The 20,143-nt window shown below is 40.9% G+C and overlaps 3 pseudogenes; 1 reads left to right on the forward strand and 2 right to left on the reverse strand.

The window, feature by feature from the left end:
* The window catches only part of LOC116661733, a 708,679-nt pseudogene that overhangs the window by 675,864 nt on the left and 12,672 nt on the right, over window positions 1–20,143 (reverse strand).
* The window catches only part of LOC116661731, a 322,303-nt pseudogene that overhangs the window by 210,803 nt on the left and 91,357 nt on the right, over window positions 1–20,143 (forward strand).
* LOC106730929 overlaps window positions 1–20,143 on the reverse strand; it is a 91,530-nt pseudogene that overhangs the window by 58,765 nt on the left and 12,622 nt on the right.

Consider the following 20,143-nt stretch of genomic DNA (forward strand, 5'->3'; position numbering starts at 1 on the left):
ATTCTATTCTGTGCTAATGACCACAAGAAAAATTACAGATTGTGATGTAAATATTAAAATACTAATAACAACAAATGCAACTCTTTGCTCATATTAATTCAACTTCTCCTCACTATAACAAGTACTATTATCATCTCCATCTTAGAGATTAAAAAAACTTACAGAAGAGATTATATCATTATAAGAAAGTGTTTCTAAGAATAATACCAAAGATAAAACCCAAAGGAAGACATTTACAATCTTAAAAATATTTTGGGCCACAACGAAAATAAAAAACCTACTGAACAAAATGAAAGGCAAGAAATGACAAGAAAAAGCTCTGTGATACATGTTGATGAAGACAAGGGGTTAATGTTCATAACATACAAAGAGCTGTCACAAAGCAACAAGAAGCTCCCTCACTTAAATGTGTGCAAAGGACAAAAGGGATCATTCACTTTTAAAAAGTCAGATGGCTAATGAGTGAAAAATGCTCAATACCTCACTGGTCATCAAATACAAACTAAAACAATGAAAAAGCACTTTTGCTCATCATATTGGCAAATATTTATAAACGATATTCTAGCTAGTGTCCATCTGTGAGAGAACAAACTGTGAGTGACATTTTGGAGGACGACATGTCAATGGATATGTAAACTCTGAAAAACGTGTGTACACACAGACTCAACTCAACTTCTAGGAATCATTTCATTTAGAAAAAAATCAGTTCAAAAGATGTACTCATCAGAGCATTTACACAGCACTGTTTACAATGGTGGGATGAAAAGCTGAAGTGAAATCATATCCAGTGATAGAGAATTGGTTACATAAGTTATTCTACAGCTTTTCATTCCCCACTGGAGAAGCAATTTCTAGAGTCACTTGAAAGGAGCCTGTGATGAATGTAAATGTCACATCCAGGGACTAAATTTCCAGAAGCCTTAACTAAAGGAATACTCATACAAGATCACAGGTATGTTTGTACAAGAGGGATGCCAGTCAAACATCCTTTCTGAAAGTGGAAAATGGAGAAAACTTAAGGGTCCAACATCAAGAAAATGATGCGGTAAATCACGGCAAGATGTGGGCTCTGAAGGGGCCGGCGATTCGGCATGGTCCAGGGCCTTGTCCACATCACTCTCCCACCAAAGGTGTCCTTGCACAAGAGACCACACCTGCACATCAGGAGACCCCTCCACTCTATCTGAAAGGACCGGGTGAGTCTGGAGTGGGAGGACGTCTATGATATACCCGTGAGTGAATAAAGCGAGCTGCAGAACACATATAGTATGGTCTTATTTTTCAATAAAGCATATATACACACACATATACATAGATTTCTCATATACGTGTATGTATGTAGGTATGTATGTATTTATGGGTATATATATATGTCATAGGCATAAAGGTCATGAAATATATACACCACATTGTCAACAGCTTTTACACTCAGGAAATAAGGGGAAGGGAGTTAGGGGCCTTTCGGTACCACCACAGTTCTCTTTTCAGTATTTCAGTTAAGTATACTTGAATTTAAAAGTTTATTTAAGTCCGAAGTAAAATGGACGATGCCTCCACAAGACAGAATGCTATACTGGTCATTAAAAATCATGCCAGGGGAGATAGAATATTGCAGAAAAACATGTAATAAGCCGAATGGAAAATGGAGGTCTCCACACAGTAAACAGGCACAGAGTGATCGCTGGTTTTTATGACAGAGGTGATACACACTGACGAAAAGAACAGAAAATAGATGTTAAAGTGTTAATTACTGTCTCTGAGTAGTGGGACAAGGATACCCTCTTTTGCCCCTTTTTTCAGACTTATTATATTAAATACACATTATTTTTCATCTGAAAAAAGCATTTTTAGATGTCTAGTACCATGCATTGGAGAAAATACATGAGTACTTACAGAAACAAATAACTAGGAGACACCGCAGCAGCGTCAAACAATGTAGAATGGGCGATCCTGAATAACAATGCGCAGTTACATAAGGACCCACAAAGTGAGAGCACCTGCTGTAACAGGGCATGGCCCCCTTCTATTTGTCAGTTGTGTCTTCAGGGCTGAGGCAGTTCTGAGCACGGCCAGTGTCAGTGCTGGTGTCTGGATGGATGCCACTGGAGGTGAGGGCACCTGCAAGCCGAGAGGAAGAACAGAAATCATCCTCTGCTTTTTCTGTCTTGTTTCTTTGTTACTGTAAAAGAGAGGCATAAATAAGATAAACTAAATCTTCCCTGCTGAAATTTAAGTAATGAAACCGTTTTTAAAGTCTTCACAGCTTATATTCTGCCTATAACTGTCTTTACAACAAAGCATCATATTTATTAAATGTTAATTAACTCAATTAACTCCCTGTTGAAACCTATTAAAGAACATGAAATGCACTACGTGAAAGCACCACGCCTGCAGTGACTACCTCAGCTGTCTTGACGGCAGTGCAGTCAGCCCCCACCATCCCGTGGCCCTGAGCTCCTGATGCTGCTAAGAGAGCACGCTGCCGCCTCAGATGGAGAGGAACTGTGAAAGCATTTTCTGAAGTCAACAGCACTGACAAAACATAACTGACAAATCCCAGGCTTCTTGGAGGATGTCATTTTCTGTTTCTGGCCAACACCCGTCAATGAGCAGAACCACCCCATTCCGAGCCATGGGACTCACGTGGGAAGCAGTTTTGGAGAAATTTCCATGTATAGAATGTAACCAACTATACATAGAACTCTGACAAAGGAAAAGATGAAATACTCTGATTTTGGAAGACACTCAAAATATTCTCCTAAGCCTTAGTAGCTGGAAAGGCTGGGCTTCTCCTCATCCACTTATTTATTTCACATCCAGTGAGAATCTCCCACAAACCCTGTTTCCCTGTGTCTGCTGGGAGCCTCAGGCACACTCTTGCTGTCGATCTTATAAGTCACAGCAATCTTATAAGTCTTATATGTCTCACGCCTGCAACCCTCACACAAGCTCGCCTCCTAGCCTCACTGTCTGAACTTGGCCCCATTTTCTCACCTGTTTTTTGGTATCTGTTCTTCTGTAAGCTGCCTGAAATGCTTTTTGGAACAAGTCAGAAGAATGAGTGGGTAGAGAACTGGACAGATGGACAGGTGAGAGGTGGGCAGACAGACAGAGAGACTCCAAGAAAAGGGGAACAAAGAAAATTTCCTATGCAGAACCCTCTTCTAGTCAGGGAAGAAAACCGCCACGGAGACGTGTGAAGAGGCAGGTGGCTTAGGGCTGTTTCCCTGGATTCCATGAAAAGCCACAACAAGAGATGAGAGGGTAGAACTATAAATAATAAAAGAAAAAAAGCATGCATGCTTGAAAAATATATCTACAATATGTACTTTCTAAAGAATAGATTCAAATCAGCAAGGCCCAATAACACAATTTTTGGGTATTTAGAGAAGTGAGAATCCCACATCCAAACCAGAAGACATCCCTTTGGCACACTGAGAGTCTACACGGGGTGGTCATAAAGCTGTCTCCGCAAATCCATTCTATCCTGCACTTACGAGGAATGAACAGCTGTGCTCGGGCTGCCCACGTGCGTCATTTACACCCCACAGCACCTCTAAGGGGGAGGGACGCCTAGCGAGCCCCGTCTCTGCAGGACAGGAAACAAGTATGGGAGAGGCTAAGCCGACCTACCAGTTCTCCATCTCACAGGACTGGTCACTCCAGAGCAGGACTCGATCTCAGACCCATGTTTGTAACCACAGTACTACCGTGCTTTATGTGCTTTTTGTGTGTATAATACATTTGTTTCTGGCATGAAAGGATATTTAATAAATTTTCGGTTGTCTTGTCTATCTCATTAGCTCACAATCAATCTTTATACTGTTGAACTGTACTATTTCAAAAAGAGTACAACGGAAAGAGCAGGGGTCAGAATAAGTGGGGCTGCATTCTTTATCTGGTACCTCATCTCATCCAAGTCCCCAACCAGGGAGAAGGAGCAAATGTTTTCATCTTTTAAAGAGAGGGCTCCAGTGATGGTGACTTACTCAACTCCAAAACCAAGGCTGGGGGAAGGGCACAGGCAGCAACCAGAGCAGTATCACCTGTAGGAAGGAGAAAAGAGCTCACGGGAGGGCTCAGGGGGTCAGCCTGATTTAATTTCAATTGATAAAAGAATACCACAGTCTGAAAATACTACCATGCAATGGATTTGCTCTTTCTTGACATCTAGCAAGTTTCCACAGCCCACATGTAACATTATCATGTACCAGTGAAAGGAAGAGTGTACAGACAGGGAAAATCAATGCCACAGGCAGGCTGAAAACCAGACTGGATGAAAGGAAGAGAAAGGGCATAGTTAAGAGGAGGGGAAAGGCTGGGAAAAAGACATCATCAGAAGGACTCTCAAGCATCATCCAACAATCATATAATCATTCATTCAAGAGAGGGTTACTGAGGTCCTATTTTGTGCAAGATTTTACACAGGGCAAAGAAAGAGCACAGCGTACATGGTGGCAGCAATTGGCGGGGCTCAAATACACTTCTGATCCCGGTAACTTGCACACTTTTACTCAGTATAAAGGCAAAGAAAAAAAGTAAAATAATACTCTGTAAACACAATGCATTGTTGAAAAAAATTAAAGAAGTCCTAAATACCTGGACAGACACACCACGCACATTCCTGGATCAGAAGACAGCGCTCTTGGAGTGGCAGTGCTCCCCAGAGCGATCCATACATACAACGTGGTTTCGATTACAATCCCAGCAGGCTCCTCTGCAAAAACTGACTAGCTGCTACTACAATTCATATGGGAATTCGAGGGTCTCAGTAACCAAAACGTACTTGAAAAAGAAGAACAACATGAGAGGACTTGTAATTCTCAATTTCAAACCTTACAACTGTATCTCCAAGTGATATTAGAGGCCATTTTTAAGTTATTATTGTGTTTATCCTTATTTTCCAAATTCTCTAAAATGAATATATCTTTTACAATAAGAAAAATAAAAAGTAAGGTATCTTTTAAAACATGCACACCGATTCATTCATTGGGAAAAAAATATTTTAACTATAAAGAGGTAAACAAATATCTAGTGAAAAAGGACTACTTAAAAACAAGAGTGCATTTACATTTTTCATAAATTGAAATCTGAAAAGCACAAACACATCAAGATTCTAAGGAGACCGATGCAACATATTAATATTTATTTCCAAAATTCTAATTTAACAATGAAAACTCAAGAAAGGTAAAATCATGTTTGACAGCCAACTGCAAACACATGGAGAGCAAAGGCCTAGAAATCACAGTTCCTTTAACTCTGCTACTACCTCAGTAGGAGAGGAAATTCCTCACTGAGAGGACAGTGGAATCCCATGCATAAGACAGGATACGCAGTACAAACTGCACTAGAATCAGGGGTGATTTTCTTAGAAGAACTCTAAGGCTACAACATTGCTGAAAAACTATAAAAACATTGACAGACAGATTAAAACACAGTCATATATATTATACAGAAACATATGAAGTCTGCTCCCATGTTGCATAGAAATACAAACATATTTGTTCATTTATGGGCACTGATTACTTTATCCCAGGTAGAATATTTCAACTAAAACAAATAATCAATAATACACTCCTCTTGTCAAATCTAGTTGATAAGTTACTCTGCTATGTAACCATAATGTGTCTAAGATAGTTCTAAAATTAGTGAAAAAGATCTTTTTATGGTTCCCTGAACTCTTCTCAAAATTCCAAGCTAAATTTTAAAATAGATCAGAGCAGTATTTCTATATGATCTTTTCCCTCGTGAAATGAACAACACAGTCTGTTGTCAAAATTCTGTCCTTAAAATGGTTCACGAGCACTGTATCCTAAAAAAACTGCTGGACAGCAAGGCACTATCCAGACAATGTGACCAAACCAATGAAACACAAGGAAGACAGTGACCCTATTCTGGAGGGCTTATATATGTGTCAACACAGGGGTTTTTATTTGATTGGTTTGATTGGGTAGCAAAATAAAATCACTCAAGTACTTTCTTCTTTGAGCATTCTGTAAGTCATGACTGTGTTTTTAGTGTCATGAGCAGGAAAGACTTAAGCATGACTTGATTAGGTCAACTAGCAACAATCATCACTGGAGAGTGAGTAATAAAGAAGTTAACTGATAGCAATGCTTCTGCCTACATGAGACCTAAAATAAACCTACACTGACCTCTGCAAGGAAAATGAGGAGATGAGGTCCCCAAAGAGAAAACAAACTAACAAGAAATCAAAAACGGAAACACTTTTTCATTAACGATTCCAGGAAGGAGTGGAGCATGTTGGTGAAAAGCACAGATGTTGGGGACAAACATGAGGGTCTGAACTCCCACAGCACTGGGTAGCTGTGACACTGATATGTCAGTGAAATTTTCTGCATCTCAGTCTCCTATCCATAGACTGGGGACAACAACCGCACCCATCTCCTAGAACGGTCCTACGAATTAAGTTATTTTATATATAAAATTTTAAATAAAATACCTCAGATTTTAAATAATACCCCAAAAGCACAAGGAACAAAGAAAACAGAGATAAATTGGAGTTCATCAAAATTTAAAACTTTGCTTCAAAGGACACCATCCAGAAAGTGAAAAAACAACACACAGGAGAAATTTTTTTCAAATCATTTATCTGATAAGGAATTTGTATCTATAAAAAAAAAAAAGTACCTCCTACAACTCAACAATAAAAAGGCAACTCAATTAAAAGGTGAATAAAGGATCTGAAATGGTATTTTTCAAGGAAAATATACAAATGGCCAATAAGCACAAAGAAACGATGTTCAATATCATTAGCTGTAATGGAAATCAAGTCAAAACCACTAGGAGAAACCTGCTTCACACTCACTACAATAGGATATACTCAAAAAGAGAGTAACAAACAGTAATGAGGACACAGAGGAAGCGGAGATCCCAGCCCTTGCTGGTGAGGACTTAACACAGCGAGGCCACTTTGGAAAACAGCCTGGCAGGTCCTCAGAGAGTTAAACATTTGGTTTATGAATGACCCAGCCTTTCTGCTCTCTGGGCACACACGTAAGAGAACTGAAAACAAGTGTCCACATAAAAACTCCTACAGGAATGTTCACGGCGCCATTATTCATCACAGACAAAAAGCAGAAACAAACAAAATGCCTATCACCTGATGAATGGGTAAACAGTGGGGCCCAGTCATACAGTGGAATATTATTCAGCAATTGCAAAGCATAGAGTACTGACCCAGGCCACAACGTTGACAAACATTGAAAACGTTACTCAGTGTGAAAGAAGTCAGTCATAATAGACGGTTTCATTTACATGAAATGACTCGATTTACATGAAAATGTCCAGCACAGGCAAATCCTCATAGAGAGAAGAGTGGCTCCTTGGGGCTGGGGGAGGATGGGGAAGATGTGAATAACTGCTTATGTATACGGGGCTTCCTGTTGGGGGATGAAAATGTTCTAAGATTGACTGGAATGCACAATTCTGGGCATAGAGTAAAAACCGCTGTACATTTTAATGGGTGAATTGTATTAAAACTGTTAAGAACAAAAGCACCTCGGGCCAGTACCTTCCCATAGTAAATGCAAATTGCTAACTTTTATTACAGGAAGAAGAAACTGCCCTCAGCATGAAAGCAGGAGATCATCAAATGTGGGTAAACTGAAATTGGACAAGAGCATTTCACTTGAAACACTTGCTGAGTGTACACGAAATATTCAGAAATAGGAAAATCAGTTTGACATCACGAAGAAGCATTCTGCTTCAAATGAAGATCAAGGATTCGGCAAGCCCAGCTGCTAAAAATGACCAGAGAAGAAACCTGGTTCTTAAAACAAGCACCAGAGCCAACAAGGAAATGGTGGTGAGGAAAGCAGGAGGCCGAAAATCTGGAACAGTTAGCTACAAATAATTTCTCCACTGAAAATTTAAAAATAAAATGAAAGTGATAAAATGCTCTGTTGACCTCACGTGAATGGGCTTCCTTCGGTGCTCGACTGTTCTGTAACCCCGATTGAGAGACTCAGGAGAATCAGCATGTCTCCTGGGAGTCCCCAAAGGACTGCCCACCAGCACGCTGACCACCATCACATCTGCCAGGGTTGAATTGCAGAGAAGAGACCAACTTCTGAAAGGCACAGGAAATGTTGACAAGGGAAGAAAAGGCTGCAGTCAGTCCTGGGACAGAGGCCCTCTGAGCAGAGGCCAGAAGGCTGCAGGTGAACTGCAGTGGCCGTGGGACAGGAAGGGACCATGGGGGAGCATATCTCAATTCTCTCCTCTCTCTCCATCGGGTAGGAGAGATAAACCTGCATCCTTCTCACCTGGAACTGTGGGTTGGCTGGCAGAAGTCTTACCGACATGGAATGATTATTCAAGTCTCTGTGGAAAAAGTCAATAAATCGAGAGGGAGTAGGGAGCCAACTCCACGAGCCTCTCAATTGCACCCTTATTTATTGTGTATAATCAAAGGAAAAATTCATTAACAGTTGTGTGATAGTAATAGGAACTTCGGGAAAGACAGTATGAAGCAGAGATTGTAGAATACACAATGAGTACAAAGGATTAGTGTATCTTTAGGGAAGTCATGGGGTGAGGGGAGCAAGATACATTTTTAGACATGTGAATTACAAAGCAGACCACCAGACCAGCCAGGTCCTTGTTCTGTGGATCATAGACTATCTAACAGCACACAAGCTCAGCGTTTATAGCTGAGGGCCTCGGTCCTTGCTTTGCAACCAGCAGAGTGCTATCTAAAAGCTCAACTATGCAAGCAAAGCATTGTCTCTGCTTTTTAAGGCAAGGAGACTGGAGTGAGGATGTACAGGCACTTGCTTGCAAAGCAGTTTTTAAGCATATATTTTTCTTCTTAAAGTTCACAGGAGGCTGGAGTGTGTTACAATTTGTTAAACCAATCATGGGGTCCCACATGGAACCATTATGGAGGACACCCTAGGATGACAAATCCTGCCTCTGGGTCTTTTCCTGCCATCTTCAGCCACTCTAGCAGGGTCTAGGCACATCCGTGAATAACGATCCTACAGAACTACCCACACTCTTAACTCCTGGTGCTTGAAACTTAATTTTAGCTCTACACAACTTACCGTAGAAAAGTTTCAGAAATAAAAGATATAATATTCCTTTTATATCTCATCATATTACTGATTTTTCTGATTGCTCTAAGTTGCTTCTACTTGGTAAAGCACATAATTCTGCAGGTGAATTCAGTAATTTCCATTGGGCATATCTAGCCATTTTGGGCTCTCTAACTTCTATTGGTCAAATACCGATACACTTAATTGATTTCTTTGTTTATCAATTTCAGCCGGGAGGAGAGGGAGTGTCACTCTTTTCCTCAGCCCACCCTCAACCCTTTTCTCATCAACTCAGGCCTCCTGAAAACAAAACAAAGGATTTGTTTCCCTTCTACTCTTTCCACAAAACCAACAGGAAACATCAGCCTGGAGAAAGAATTCAACACAAATGTTAAAACAAAAATCTATAAACCTGGAGCAACTCCATCTCCGAATCATGATACACAATGACATGAGAGTAAGTGTGTCAGGCACAAAGCATGCGTGAGCCTGACCACCTGATTTCTATTCTTCAAAGGAAGGAAGGTTTTCATATTTTTTATTATCATTCTTTGTCATTGTTTCTGATTATGCCAAAAAATAGTTTATGAAAGAATTATGCACTGCAATAACAGATTACTATTGTATCAATTATAGAAGGCATTCAGAGGGGATAGGAAAAGCCACCTCTGTAAAAAATGCAAAATTTCTTCCCCTGTTAAGAACACGTATACAAAATGCAACAGAGAATTCAAATTCTTGTGGAGAGGAGCAAAAGCCACAGAACCAAAGCAAAGTCAATAGAATGAGTTAATTCAGAATTCACTGGACAAACATGCTCAATGCATTCAAATAATTTTAAAGGCACACTGCAAACCATTCACTTAATGATCTGCAGGCTAGAGGAAGCATTTCCCTGCTTTAACAGACAACAGAAATCAATAGGGTGCCCCAACAAACAAGGACCAAAGAACAATCAGGTTTTTAACAGCTCTGATAAATCAGCATGTTCTAAAGATCAAAATCCAGAAATTTTAAACATTCATTCACACCACAATGAAACAAGCACTTAAAAAAAAAAAAAAAACAAAGAAACTAAGCACATAGATCATGTACATAGATCAATGAGGACTTCATGTACCGCTGGAAGAACAGGCTATAGCCTTTTACTTGAAAAATAAAACTACTTTTAATGATAACTGCTAAAACACATTTCATCATTCATGTTGCCTTGAAAAATCTGAGGCACTTGTATCTGATCAGAAAAGCAATTCTGGGTAATAGTAGGTTACAATTCAGTGCCAGTTTGCTTTAGAAGAAAAGAGAAAAAAAAGCTACTGTTTCTCATATCCTGCACAAAGTGTGAAGTGCCTCCCTGCCTCTTTCTCCTCCCGTTTTCTGAGCTCATGCTCCCCAACCCTTCTGAAACAAGTATGAGAAACTCTTATTCCCACCAATATGCAAAATGACAAAAGAATATCAATTTATTTGTGTAAATATATGCCTATACCTTGAACTGTAGGAGAAAGGTATCAGAAGTCCATATGAAACTTATTTCTAGATTCCTGAAATCACACACACAAACGTTCACACAGACACAGACACATACCCCCTGGATTACTGGGCACTTCACAAGTTTAGGAATTCCAACTTCTAGAAGATAACTTTGTAGTTAGTTTAAAATACAAATCTGTCAGCTTTTGAAAGCCTTGATCATCTGCTAAACCATCCAAATATCAAAGAGATCCAATTAGCTTTCTCTGTAGAATGTAATTTCACTTGATGGCAAAACAGACCCTAAGAAGTACTGGATCAAAGATTCGTGTTTATCACTACCTATGATCGTTTTTAAGCACATTAACAGATTCAGAAATGTATGTCTCAACAACATTTATTCTTATTGAAAAAGCATACGTGTTCAACTCTCTATACAGTGACTAGGTCCCATGATGGTGTTTAAGAGCTATTTTGTGTATTGAAATATTTATTTTCAAGTGCAGACAAGGAGGGTGTGTATTACTCAGTTGTAGAGCACCTGCTTAGCATGAACAATGTCCTGGATTCAGTCCCCAGTACCTCCAAAAAAATAAATAAAAATAAGTGCATATTTAAAAATAAGAATAAAGTTATATAAAAAAAAGCAGACTAAAAAGCACTGCAATCTATGTGCTACAATTATACTAAAAAAAAAGTGTTTCTTTCAAATATTGACTATATGCCAATCACAGAGACAATCACAAATCACACCTGAACCATCACGTGTGATTCTCAACAACCCTAAGTAGACACGGATGAGAAACCCGGCACTGAGGATGAGGAGACGGAGCTCGGAAGATCCGGGGACTCTGACCGTCCTGCTCCCCGTGACACCACGTCAACCCAGGGCAAGCTCTGACAGACCTGCTCTGAGGGGACACCCAGCTGCATGGAACCTTGGGGCATTGGGGAGTCCCAGAAAACACTAAAAATTGTTCAGTGAAAAACCAGCTCAAATATATTACACTTTGCCACATCCTTTAAAAAGGGAAAATGACTGAGACCTTTTTGATGCCTCCGTGTCCTTTCTGCCATCATCAATTATTTGCCCTCTCAGGGTGACCAGTGATGAACTGGACCCCATATGAAATGCACTCAGATGGAAGAGCTTTTAAAGTTATTTTAAGAAGTTTGTAAGACCCTGTCTATGCCTCACACAGGTGGTCATCCATCACTTCTCACCGGTGTGGACGTACCACCTGAAATCACTCCTTTCTGCTTTTTAAAATCCCTTCATCTAATCCAGGCTTTTCAACAGCAAAGAAGCACCTCAACCACAGACACTGGACAGCTTTTCACCAAACGGACTCGAACAGCCCATTGGACTACCTGGAAACCCTTTTCTTCTATTAAAACCACTTCCAGGTACTTCATCATTTTCTGATTGGTGGACTTGGCCTCTGACTGGCCTACTCAGAGAGCTCCCAGCCTCACATGCGGGGGTGGGAGAGGACCCTGCTGTTGGGGGAAATCAGTGAGGAAGGCGGACATACTCCCGCCAGGTCTGCAAGGGTAGAAGTGCCACAACGTGCTCAGAAATTATACCGTCATCACCCCTGGGCTCCCATGGACTTGTTTCACATTAACCAAACTCATGACACACTGATGAAAGAAAACCAGAAACTTAACTTATTAATGTAACAGAAGACGTGAAACTATGAACCAGACTGAAATATCAGAGTTCAACCATGAGTACATTTTCTCAATGGCCTAATCACGGGGAGGCAGTCACATGGCAAGCATGGACAGAAACAGAGCAGGAAGGGTTTCTAGATTAACTCAATGGACTAAATTTCTGTTATAAGAACTGATCTACTGCCTGGAAAACAAATAACGCCAATCACGATGCACTCTCTGTGGACAGTGGCCAAGACATGACTATGAGCATCTGTGTAACTCTCCTTTCCCTGTCCTTTCTGGGCTAACATATGCACAGAGGTACAAAGATTCAGGGATGCAGATAACTCTAAACACCCAAAGCCCATCTCTGGGAGCCTCAAACCAGTAAGCCAGGGTTTAAATACCAGCTCTGCCACTTACTATTTCTGTGATTTTGGCCAACTTACCCTCTGTGTGCCTCAATTTCCACACTGTAAAACTGGGATAACAATCAAACCTTCCTTACTCGCTTGTTGAGAAGATTGAAGGATTCATTTCTGTAAAACTCTCAGAAAAGAATGTAGCACATTTTGGGTGTTCAACAAATGTCAACTTAATATCAAAGTGATTTACAAGTCTCCCTTCTAATCATCTTATGTGTTTCCTGGCTAGTCTAAGTCCCAAAGAAAATCCTTATTTCTCCTTTTATAAACTCTTGGGGAGGACCCTTCTCTTCCATCCCACCACCTGTTTAAACCGAGGGAGGGAATGCCTCCTAACCACTCCTCTGGGCCATGGAGAGTGCTTCTCCATTCACACCCCTGGCCCCTGGCCAACAGCTAGCCCTCGTCACACTAACAGAGTGAGGTGTGAGTCCGGGGAGACAAGCAGGGCATTTGAAACCCTTCCTTTCCCTCCAGTGTTGATCACCATTGGGAAGCACTTGGGATGCTCGGCTCCATGGCAGGACAGCCTTGTGCATGAACGGGCAGGTCCTCTCAAGGGAAGGCTCGCTGTGTCACAGAGCTACATGGGACAGGGTGAGTCTCTAATTCTGGGACACAGTATCATGACACGCATTTTCCCACAGCCCTGAAGTTCATGGAGAACGTGGCTTCATCAGTAACAAATAAGACATTTATCGCCTGCCTACTCTTTTGTGTCATCTCTCAGTTGGCTGCTGGAGACAACATGTGTATAAGTATTGGATCCCTTTAAGCCCCAAAATATATGAAGTAACAAAGAATTCTGTGGCTTAACGTTGGTTCAGGGCGACTGTGTAACAGTTCTGACTCTGCTGATGCTTAATTATGGGTATAGGAACTAAGGAACCTCCTCAAATATCTTTCAGCATAAAACCAGCTTTTCTTATTTTCCTGTTTCTTAGTAATTGCCAAAGACTCTCAAATGATGGCTTCACACAAAAAAGCAGCTAAAGTTTATGAGCCCTCTTGACATACCCACTGTGGTAAACACTTTACATAATTTCTAATTCTCACAATTCTACAAAGCAGATATGAATGTCCCCATCTCACAGACGAGGGAAAAACTCAGAGCAAACTGACTCAGGCTCACGTGGCTCAGTGGCAGCACGTGCACGCAAACCCAACTCAAAAATCTACACCCCTTCGTATATGTACCAAACCTCCTACCACCAATTAACACACAGCGGCGGAGTCAATACTCAGGGAACTCAATACACTTTTCAGCTTTAAGGTGCTCCAGAGGCCGCTTCTAGCTGTTTTATAAAATCCCGGCTCACTGACTTCTAACACTGGAAGAAAAGACCGATTTTGCCATTGTTTGCACAGCAAGTCTGAAATGTTCACAGCGAGATGACAGAATAAGTCTAAGACATAAGCAGAATAATTTTTCCAGGTAGACAGACATAATGGACATTGTGCTATTCTGAAGCACTAAGCAACGGAATCAAAACAAAATAACATTTGTTAAGCCTTCTTTTGCAAAAGGAATATTAAGACTGTTAGAAGGTGCAACAGCGCCACCTATGGCTAAAATGACCTTCCAGGTTGCCGGGAAAGATGCAACACAAAAATTGCCTGTAGGATCAGAAAAGAGAATCAGATAACTAAAAGCTTATGTAGCACATACTGCACTTTGCTTCGGGGGAAGGGAAGGGTATTCAGTATTTAATCTGATATTGCTAATACTCCTGAATATAAACAAAAGACATAGGTTCATGGAAACTCATCTTAGAAGAGGAAAGAATCCAGTCCAGCCACTTCATTTTACAGGAGGGGAAACTGAGACATGGGTTCTGTCCTGCAATCGGCAGCAAAGCTCTCCCAGGCCTCATGTCTTGCACTGTAGCATAAACCAACAGATCTGTACTAGGCCTATATTCATAAAAGTCACGTTTGTATTTTTCCAACAGTAGGTTATCTAAGTATCTTGCAAAATAATTCTCAAAGAGCCAGGATATCATACAAGATTGATGAAATACAAAAACATTTATTTACATAATAAAACAGCATGAGCTTTATTCTATTAAAAAAGTGACTTGTTAAATCAATGTTTTGATATTTTAAACCTGTTAAGAGTGCAGGAAAAAAAATCAAAATTTTGCTTAATCACAAAAGAGAGAAGCTTATTCCCTGAAAATGATCAATGTGGATTTTACTAAACTTAATGAATCTGGTCAGAATCCCACGAATTTAAATGTCTGTGTGGATGGTTACACGGCAACATGAATTCTGAGTTGTAACAATACATATTCTGTGTAAATAATATTCAAGGTCGTCTGATTAAGGCAATTTAACTAGTCCCTGTCTCACTAGTATGATACAGATTTCATTAAAACTTCATACTACACTAAAAAAAAAAATGAATCCTTGTTACTTTAAACCATATTCAAATATATCATATATATAAATATTATAAATATTGAATATGCATCAGAAATAAGCGACACTCTTTAGTATTCAGAGTTGATCCTTCTAAAATATCTGTCATTCTGACAGCACATTTTTATTAAGCACCTCTTGGGTTCTTTGTATACAAGGCGTCTAACTCTCACAGTCAGACAAGTTAAACGATATTACTCAAATTTCACAAATAAGGAAATGTACTTAAGCCATGAAAACAACTTACATATTCACCATCAGGAAAGAAAAGAGTAAAGATTTTACTTATAATATTCACTGACAATCTTTTCTTCCATATTAAGACTACATAAAACCAATTCAGTCTTTGTAAGTATTTCTGTCAATAAGGGCCACTAGAGAAAAACAAGTAACATCATTAACAGTGGTTGGACTTTCAAAGCCCACTTCTCTTTGGCACTATAATTGTTTTTAATGTTTTGTTTTTTGTGCTAACAGACCACTAAATTAAAAAAATTAACTTTTTAAGTAATTACCTGAGAATTAAACATTTGTGAAAATGTACAATTTTAATTTATGACACTCTGTCTCACATTCTCACTGGTGTCTCTCCTTTGAAGGCCTCATAAGGCTGAGATCACTAAAATCGGCCATTTATGGAGTCACAGCAGTTCGGGTAACCACTCAACGGGAGGCTGATTAGAGGAGCAATTAAGAATGCATCCTGTGCAGCCTGGGTTCCAGCACCGAGCTAGCCACCGCCAGCTGGGTGTGATTTAGGACAAGCTGCTCCATCTCTCAATCCCTCAGCTGCAAAAAAGGAGACACTGATACCTACCCTCAAACACCTGCTATGAAGTAAAACATGAGGAAAGCATTTTAGTGTTAGGTAGGTGTCCACTCAGAGCGAGTTTGGTCATTATGATGATGAGGATGGCTGTTAATAAATTAAGCTAGACCAAAAAGGAGAAATCACCTTAAAGGAGAAACATTTTAATTCAATCAGCATTTCCTTTTGGATGGATTGCAGAATGTTCTATTGATGTTTTTAATAAACCAAGTTTTGTCCATTAATTATAGATTTACAGGTTCATGGACAAGTCTCCAGAAAAAGAATTAGAGGCCTCTAACCTCTGAATACTAAGAAAGTAAATTAAAAAAAAATCATTTGGGAGATTATACCTCATTTGGGAGAGTATGTGCTTAGCATGCATGAGGCCCTCAGTTCAGTCCCCATAAACTCCATTTAAAAACTTTCTTTTTTAAGAAATGGAGAATTAAAGCAAAAAGATGGAGGAATACAGAATTTTTAGAGACTCATCTCAGATTTAAGATGGGGAGAAAACATCCATTTCTCAGAGGAAATCTTGAGAACTATGTAAACAGGATCTGAGATGTCTAGTCTTCTAACATTATTCATGAATTCATATTACCAAGTCTTAAAACTACCTGATAACCCACAGAGGTGATACTGATCGTAACACCTGCCAACACGGATCGAGCTCCCGCTAGGACTGCTCTGTTCTGACATCTCTGCTCCTGAGGCCTGACCAGGCTGAGAGCACTAAATTCGGTCATTCATGAGCATCTCGTGTAAGTCCTCCATGTGTGCTTCTAACTCTCCCCTCACCAGCCCCTCTGAGGGAAGCACTGTTATCATCATCCCCACCCGCAGATAAGGCCACTGAGGCACAGAGACTAAACCCTTTCCAGGTCACATTGGCATTAAAGGACGTCTGTATTTCTGCTGTTTTGCTTTTGACAAAGTAATCTGAGATATCAATTCAAGGGAGACTGTTAAATAGTCAAGTCTGTCAGGTCTTCACCTCAAAGAGCAGATACTATAAATTCCTGATGTAGGATGAGGCTGCCGCCACAAACTGACTCAGCTTGAAATTAATATCCAAGATGAAGCAGCGGATTCACGTAAATATTCACGACTGTCAACTCCGCTCTCGGGTCTGGGCCCTTCACTGCCTGAACGGGGGTGAAATCCCCACCCGTGTCAGGGAGGGACGCGCAGCTCTTCCGGGACTCACCCAGGATTCACGGGCTGTTTCCCCCCACAGGCTGTCCTCAACGATTAAAAAGCTCTCAAGATTTTTACACCATGCAAAACTAAAGACATTTCTGCAGATGGAGCACTTTCTCAGGCTTAAACCTTTTTTGCCTACACTCAGCAAGGGGCAAAAAAAAAAAGAAACATGACTCTACAAAGTCTCTGACCCTCACCACTCACGGGAGTAGAACGGCCACAGCAGCAGATGAGTCTTCTCATTGCACGATGAGAACAAAATAAAGCCGCCCCAACAACAGGCACTCCCAGAGACAGAGCTCAGCAGTCTTCTGCACACTCACAGTTGTGCAGCCCTCACCACCATCTATTTCCTGAACACTTCATCACCCCAGAAGAAACCTCCTGTCACTAACAGTCACTCCCTAATCCCCCTCCACCCAGCCCCTTTCAACCATCACCTGCTCTCTGCCTCTGCATGTGCCTTTTCTGGGCATTTCAGATCACTGAAATCAACAATATGTGGCCGTTTGTGTCTGCTTCCTTTCACTTAAAATGCTGTTTTCAAGGCTTGTCCATTTTGAAGTGGTATCAGCATCTCTCTCTCTCTCTTTTTTTTTTTTTTTGAAAACGTTAAAGTTTATTAGAAGGTAGTAAGTACTATCAAAAAGAGTACGGTGGAGCATAAGTGATTGGGTTTCAAAGGGAAAAGTGCGGGTTGAACAGTCAGGGAGGAGTTCCCAGAACAGGTGGCCTTTTTCATTTTCCTCTTTATTTGTTTTTTCTTTTTTATTCACTCTTACATGTGAATAATGTTCCACTACATGGAGATACTACATTCTGTTCTTCCATTCAGCAGCTATTTATGGACGAAGTCCAGTAGAATGAGTGTAAGAAGTGACTACCATGGATGGCATTTAAGCAAAGGGCAAGACGTGCTTTCAAAAAACAAGCCAACAAACAGAGGCACAAGGAAATTCAGTGCGTTTCTGAGCAAAGAGCATGCTTGCTTCGGCAGGACTACCGTGCAGGGCTGGGGCGGATACTGGCAAGAATCACGGTGAGGGAGTCACCTGAGAAGACTCCCCACTGCAAGCAGCTCAGCCAATTCTCCCTCACCCTGTATTGTTAGAGCCATGTTTCTAGGTTACTCTTATTTCAAGTAATAGTACTTTAACTGCACATCTGATCATCTGCCTCAGACCACATTACCTAGAAGCCACAGAAAATCATTCACTGACCGGAGCAGCTCCAGGACATAACGGTGATGGATCAGGGAGTCCAGCAGCATTCCAGCCTGCAGGCACAAACCCCACATGTGCCCTGGTGATGTCCGGAAAATAAAATGCATGGAAATATCTCATTGCTGGTACACGACATCTGCCCTCAAATTGCCCCAAAATCATGCTGGCAAAGCACTACTCAAACTTTTCACTCCAAAAAAAAAAAAAAATGCTAAGAAGGCAAATTTAGGCCCTTCCATTAAAAACCAGCAACCATCACTGCCAGTATCTGAGCTGGAATTCTCCTGACTTCAAAAACCACCGCGCAGTTACTTTTCAAAAGTGAAAGTCATATATGTATTCCACGTAGATGATATTACAGTAGGATTTTTCTTTTCAAAATTTCCAGTTGCAACATTAGCACAAGAAAGTTTATGTTTCAGCTTTAAAAAAATCAATTATCCTCCACTTTCTTAATTTTGAACCTATTATTATTTTATAAAGGGAGCTATGCTGCATATTATAAACCAACTGTTTGGTTTCTGCAAATAAGACCTTTATGACCTCACTATTTCAGAGCAAACTTTAATGATGTTTTGAGAGGTGGGGCCTGGGGCGCTCACTAACAGCTCTTTAAATACTGACAAGTATGTGCTCTTAAGTAATGCAAAGGCTCTAACTCCACACTAGCTCAGAAAGCAAAGAAACTGCACCAAAGACTTACTTTAACATTTTAATATATTCCTATTGTTTTGAATATTAAAGTTCTTAAAAGATATGATTTTTTTTGAGAAAGCCAACAGCTGTATTAAATTTCCTCTCACCAAGAAAGCAATCTTTATCAAGAATAAAAACCCCTATAGAAATCGAAATGACGGGACGTTTCTAGCTAAGTGAACATGCAGATCTGAACACAAACCTAAATCCTATCAGATCTCACTCGAACGAGCTCAACAAAGTCCTGGGCTACCCTGGAACTTAGCTCTTCTTTTCCAAAAGTTGGCTGAGCTAAGATCATCACACAAGGCAGGGAAGGAGAGAAGAGGAAAGTCCACCTGGCAGCCTCCATCTGTTTTCTTCCAGCCAAAAGTCGCCTCTAGGGTCGCCCTGCTAACAAGCCCTCCCCATAAGGAAATCCGGCATCCACACTGCCCCTGCCGTCCCCAAGCAGTCCCGACGCCTCTCTCCCAGCCTGTGAATGTTCTTCTAATGACCCCCCCTGTTGGTGGCACCCTTCCCCTCTTCCCTGCTACACACACACACACACACAGAGCCACAGCAGTCTTCCCAAATCACAAATTTGATTACATCACCCCCACTTCAAACCCTTCAGAGGCTCCCTGGTGGAATTCTAGCCCCACCCCAGACACTGCTTGCCCAGCCTCACCTCAGTACACAGGTCCCCAGTGACCTCAGGGGCCCCCTGACTTGCTCCTACTTCCCACTTGTCTCCAGGCTCATTTTGACTGTTTCCCAAGGAAGCCTTCCCTCCTTCCAACTACCACAATTTGTTCCTCTATTCCTAGAACATTCTAGGCTAAGTCAACTTCTGACAATGCTAAGCTCACAAGAAGCAAATACATTTTGCTTACTAATGTGGCTCCACCCTCTCTCCCCTAGACACACAGAAGTGCACGTGTTATGAATAAATGAATGACGGGGTGGGTCTCAAAGGGACAGACATACCTACTCTCACCCGTCCCGACCCTTGTGTCTGTAGAATATCAGAAGAAAAACCAGAATTACCTTTCCTGAGGGTCACTTTCTGATGACACCCTTCACTGACTACTGTGTCAGTTCTAGTAAAACCCAAGCTCTTCCAAAGCCCTCCATCCCGGACTCTCTCCAGTGTCCTCACCAGCAGGGGCACCTTCCACCCTGGACCACACA

The sequence above is a fragment of the Camelus ferus genome, chromosome 36, assembly GCF_009834535.1.
Source record: "Camelus ferus isolate YT-003-E chromosome 36, BCGSAC_Cfer_1.0, whole genome shotgun sequence".
NCBI lineage: Eukaryota > Metazoa > Chordata > Mammalia > Artiodactyla > Camelidae > Camelus > Camelus ferus.